The 6,086-nt window shown below is 41.3% G+C and overlaps 1 non-coding gene across 1 annotated transcript; it reads right to left on the bottom strand.

Moving 5' to 3' along the window:
* Positions 1-817: 817 nt before the first annotated feature.
* Positions 818-924, bottom strand: LOC143639543 (U6 spliceosomal RNA). Its single transcript, XR_013154698.1, has one exon. It is a non-coding gene; the product is annotated as a U6 spliceosomal RNA (small nuclear RNA).
* Between the last annotated feature and the right edge of the window lie 5,162 nt (positions 925-6,086).

Raw genomic sequence — 6,086 nt, 5'->3', positions numbered from 1 at the left:
AGACCACAGTTGACCATGGGTAAATGAAATTGTGCAAATATAAACCATGGATAAGAGGAAACTACTATACTCCCTCTTTTCTCTACTGGGCCTTTTTTCTTTTAGTTGTTGATGGACATTTATTGTATTTATTTCATTTTTATGCAGTGCTGAGAATCTAACCCAGTGCCTCACACATGCTAGGCAAGTGCTCTACCACTGAGTCACAACCCCAGCTCCTCTACTGGCTCTTATCCAGGGCTCTTCCACATCTCCCAGCTACATGGGGAGGTAATCCAAGTAGACATTTTTTTTTCTGTGATAAAATATACATGACATAAAACTTAGCATTTTAATCAGATATATTTTAATGATAGGCAATGTATTCTGCATATATAGAATATCACATTTAATCTAAAAGTCCCTTGGGCTGGGGATGTGGCTCAGGCGGTGGCGCGCTCGCCTGCCATGCGTGTGGCCCGGGTTCGATCCTCAGCACCACATGCAAACAGAGATGTTGTGTCCACCGAATACTAAAAAATAAATATTAAAATTCTCTCTCTCTCTCTCCCTCTCTCACTCTCTCTTTAAAAAAAAAATAAAAAATAAAAGTCCCAAATCAAGCTATTTATTATATTGAAAAGATAGTATGGGATGGTGGCTTTGAAGCTTTTTTTCTATTTTATTTTGTCTTTTAGAAAAAATATGGAACACTCCGGCTGGGGTTGTGGCTCAGTGGCAGAACGCTTGCTTAGCATGTGTGAGACATTGGGTTCAATTCTCAGCACCATGTATCAATAAATAAAATAAAGGTCCATTGACAACTAAAAACAAAATTAAAAATATGGAACATTTCACAAATTTGCATGTCATCCTTGCACAGAAGCCATGTTACTCCTTTCTTTATTGTTCCAATTTTAGTGTGTTACTGAAGCAAGCACTGAAGCTGCTTTTTTTTAATTTTAAAATTCTAGATTAGTTAGAATAATTATAAATATCAGGATGAATACACTATTAAAATTTATATCTTAGTCTCAGCCACAATTATTGGAAAGGGTAAAGAATGTCAACCTGAATCAGTTTTGAGTCATTTAATCTAGACATTTATTTTAGTGTAAGTGCTTTTACTATGGCTGCTGATGTACAATTTCTAAGTATTGTGGTAAAACCCATAACTCAAAGTTGACCATGTAAACATTTTTAGGATACTGTTCAGTGACAATAAGTTCATTCACACTGCTGGGAAACCATCATCACCATCCATCTTCTGAATGTTTTTCCTCTTGCAAAACCGAAACTACACGTCTGTCAAACACTAGCTCTCATTAATATTCCCCTCCACACACCCGGGGCTTTTGACAACCACCATTCTACTTTCTTTCTCTATGAATTTGACTCTTTTGAGTACTTCATACAGATGCAATCATACAATGTTTGTTTTTTTGTGTTTGGTTTATTTATGTCCTCCAGGCTCATCCATGCTGTAGCATGTGTCAGAATTTCCTTCTGTTTTCAGGCTGAAAAATATTCCCTTCTATGGATATGCATCTTTTGTTTGCTGGTTTGTTTTGTTTTTGTGGTGCTGGGGATTAAACCCAGGGCCTCATGCGTTCTAGGCAAGCACTCTACCACTGAGTTATACGTCCAGGAACATGCCCATTTTGTTTATCCATTCATTCATCAATGGGCACTTGGGTTGTTTCCACCTTTTGGCTCTTGTGAATAATGCTCTGCAAACAGGGATTATTATTTTGCAGGAGAGGAAAGTGAGACTCAGAAAGGATCTCACAGCACATAAGTAGTGGCAGGGTCAGGATTCCTATGCAGGCTTGATGTAGAGCCTATTCATCTGCAGGGTGAGGTGGCCTCCAAAGAAACATTTGTTGTGCTCTCTAACCTTCTATCTCTCATAGCCCTAGCTATCCTGTGAGCTGGCTATTCACGGTCCCCAGGATCTTGGAATAGGCCCATTTAGAAAATCCTGGACTCCTCTTCTTTTAAAAAAAATCTTTGGTACCAGGGATTGAACTCAGGGACACTTGACCACTAAGCCACATCCCCAGCCCTATTTTGTATTTTATTTAGAGACAGGGTCTCACTGAGTTGCTTAGTGTCTCATTTTTGCCGAGGCTGGCTTGGAACTCGCGATCCTCCTGCCTCAGCCTCCTGAGCCACTGGGATTACAGGCATGTGCCACCATGCCCAGCTGGGCTCCTCTTCTTGGGTGACATTTGTGCCTGTTTCTGACCAAAGAAAGAACAAAAGGAAGATGTTGGAGACTCTCTCTCCTCTTAGTCTGTGTCCTGTTTCCTAGAGATTCCCCAATAAGGCAAGTTTATTTATTTTTTTGTGTCACCAGGGATTGAACCTAGTGGTGTTCTACCATTAAGCCACATCTCCACCCCTTTTTTGTATTTTATTTAGAGATAGGGTCTCACTGAGTTGCTTAGGGTCTCGTTAAATTTCTAAAGCTGGCTTTGAACTCACAATCCTCCTGCCTCACCCTCCAGAGCTGCTGGTATTACAGGAGTACGCCAGTGCTCAGCCCCCTTTTCAGTTTGAGACAGAGTCTCCCTTGGTTGCCCAGGCTGGCCTCAAACTTGGATCCTCCTTCCTCAGCTTCCTGAGTTGCTGGGATTACAGACATATACAACCATGCCCAGCCAGGTTTATCCCTTTTTTTTTTTTTGGCCAGGTTTATTTTTGAACAAGTATCACCAGTACAGCCTCCATGAGGAGGTGGAGGGAGAAAGAGACAGTTAAGTTCCTTCTTGTAATTTTCTGTGTGGCCTAGGTCTGAGAAGTGGGCTCCCCTGCCCCTTACTTCCGCCATTCCTCCCTGTTGCTATCACACATGCAGAAAGCAAGAAACACTTCAAAGTTTGGCATACCAGTTTTGAGAACTCCTTTATACCTAAGTGGATTAGAAAATTCCTGAAGATCAAGCTGGCTTTCTGGCCTTCCTTTAGAGAATGCTAGCTCCTCCTACCTGCACAAAAGACAGAGGAATCAAAATTCTTTGAGGACCATTAAGACATATGTCAGCCAGCTGGGTGCGGTGGCATCCTCCTGTAATCCCAGCAGCTTGGGAGGCTGAGAGAGGAGAATCACAAGTTCAAAGCCAGCTTCAGCAAGAGTGAGGTGCTAAGCAACTCAGTGAGACCCCATCTGTAAATAAAATACAAAATAGGATTGGGGATGTGGTTCAGTGGTTGAGTACTCCTGAGTTCAATCCCTGGTACCCAAAAAGGAAAAAAAAAAAAGAATATAAAAAGACATATGTCAGCCGGGTGCAGTGGTACTTGCCTGTCATCCCAGTGGCTTAGGAGACTGAGACAGGATTGTGAGTTCAAAATCAACCTCAGCAATTTAGGACCTAAGTAACTTAGTGAGACCCTCTCTCAAAATAAATTATTAAAAAGAGGTATTTCAGCTACAAGACACACTCTGTTTGATGTTTCAACTGTGCCATAACAAAGGTGGCACTGCTCCCCACTCCAAGCCAAGGAGCATGGGAAGGAGTGAAAACAGCAAATGCACAACTAAGAATGAATCCAATTGTCCCAGCGAGAACTGGGAAGGACCAGGATGTCCACTTTAAGATACTCCTTGGGAGGGAGGGAGAAGGAGCTATAGATCAGTGAGTACTAAGTTGCAATTAGATAGGATCGAGAAGCTCTGGTGTGCTCGTACACAATATGATGCCTATAAATAACAACAATGTATTTCACATTTCATTTATTTTGCCTAAATATAATTTTTTACTTCACATTTAAAAAAACTATAAGAAAGAATTTTGAAAGTTTCTACCATAAAGAAATGATACATTTTTGAGGAGATAAATACATTTAATTTGATTTAATCATTATGTTATGTACCCATATACCAAAACTTTCATAGCTTTGTTGGTTGTCCACCTAATGGTCACACTCCTCTTCCGTCTTTCCCATCACAAGTGTCTTCACACAGCAGAGGTTGGAAATGCCAGATACTTGTTTTCCCTTGCAAGGTGGAGGAACCATGTGCTATGACTGAGTCCTGGACAATGAGTCCCAAGAAATCAGCTGGAAGGCACCAGGAGAAGGGTTTTTTTTTTTTGTCTCTAAAAAGAAATAGGTGAGGAGTATTCTTCTCCCCTAGCTACTTGCCTTTGAGCAAGGTTGAAGGAAATAGCCATTTCACAGCTATAATATGATAAATGTCAATATGAGGCTGAATGACAACATGCTTAGCAACACTGAAGATAAAAAAAAATCAGGCGTCGGACTGGGGCTATGGCTCAGTGGCAGAGCACTTGCCTTGCGTGCGTGAGGCCCTGGGTTTGATCCTCAGCACCACATAAAAAAATAAAAATAAAGATATTGTGTCCATCCACAACTAAAAAGTATTTTTAAAAAGTCAGGGGTCTTTGGGCTGGGGATGTGGCTCAAGTGGTAATGCGCTCACCTGGCATGCACAGGGCACTGGGTTCAATCCTCAGCACCACATAAAAATAAAATAAAGATGTTGTGTCCGCTGAAAACTAAAAAATAAATATTAAAATTTCTCTCTCTCTTTAAAAAATTTTTTTAAAAGTTAGGGGTCTTTGATGAAGTCTTTGACCTCCTACATAAACCCTGAGATCACTCTGGACTTATTTTTTTGCCTTGCACATGGGAGACAAGCACTCTACCATCAAGCCACACCTCCAGCCTACACTCTGGACTTATGAAGTAAGATAATAAAAATCCCTCTCATTTACTTGACGCCCCCCCCCCCAAAAAAAAGCCTCAAACCAGGCAGTAGTAGAGCATAGGGTTAGCATGCATGAGGCCCTGGATTCCATCCTTAGCACTAAAAAGAAAAACAAGAAAACAAAATGTCAGAATGTTAAATAAACAGAATTTTATCTTTCACTCACATTAGGTGTGCAACATGGGTTGGTGAGAGGTTGGCTCACTGTAGTCCCATCGGGATCCAGGGTGATGATGGCTCCATCTTGGCATGTGCTCTGATGCACATGGCAGCAATGTGACAAGAATCAGAGGAACTGCACACTGTCTCTTAAAGCTTTATTGGCCAAGACAAGCCACATGTCCCTACCTCACTCCAAATGGTTCAGGGAAGTGCAGTCTTGCGTGGTTCTGCAGGAGGAGCTGTTTGTCGATCCAGCAGTGTCAATGCTTGTCTCTGGTCAAGACTTGGCTTTTAGGTGGGTTGGACTGCAAGGGGAGGACATGGATTTATAAGAGCTCATGTGGCCGGGGATGGAGGTGGGCAATCTGTTCTAACTCCATCTTCCACTACCTGAAGGCATGGGAATAAACATGACACAAACCACACCATGCTCAGGGCTGCCTTTAAGCCCTGAGATGGAAACAGGTATACTGAAAACAATAAATAACAGGGCATTCAAAAGCGTTCTTTCCTCTGTAGACTGTGTTTGTTCCCTGTTACTGCTATAACAAGTCATGACAACTGTAGTGGCTTAAAAGAACACAAATGCACTACCTCAGAGTTCTAGAGATCAGAAGTCTGAGATAAGTGACCTTGGAATAAAATCAAGTTCTTGGCAGAATTGTGTTCCTTTTGGAAGCTTTAGAGAAGAATCTGTTTCCTTATCTTTTTTAGCTTGGGGACCCCACTCATATTCCTTGACCTATGGCCCCTTCCTCCATCTTTAATTTTGTTTTTCTTATTTTTTTACATGACAGCAGAGTATATTTTGAAATATTATACATACATAGAATAAATACTGCTTGTTCCATTTAGGACCCTATTGTTGTATTTGTATACGATGTGGAGTTACACTGGTTGTGTATTTATATATGATAGGAAAAGTATGTCCACTTCATTCTGCTCTCTTTCCTATTACCATCCCTCCTCCCTTCCCTTCATTCCCCTTTGTGTAGTCCAATGAACTTCTATCTCCTCCCTTGTGGGTTAGCATCTACATATCAGAAAGAATGAAATTGGAGAATACCATGCTAAGTGAAATAAGACAAGTCCCCCCAAAATCCATCTTTAAATTTGCCACCATCCCATCTTCTCACATTCTCTAGTTCTTTCACCCTGCTGCCCTCTCCCATTTATAAGGACCTTTGTCATTACACTGAGTCCACTGGCAT

This window comes from Callospermophilus lateralis, chromosome X (genome assembly GCF_048772815.1).
Source record: "Callospermophilus lateralis isolate mCalLat2 chromosome X, mCalLat2.hap1, whole genome shotgun sequence".
Classification (NCBI taxonomy): Eukaryota; Metazoa; Chordata; class Mammalia; order Rodentia; family Sciuridae; genus Callospermophilus; species Callospermophilus lateralis.
Note: the sequence above shows the minus strand (reverse complement) of the source record. Positions and strands in the feature narration are given on the sequence as shown.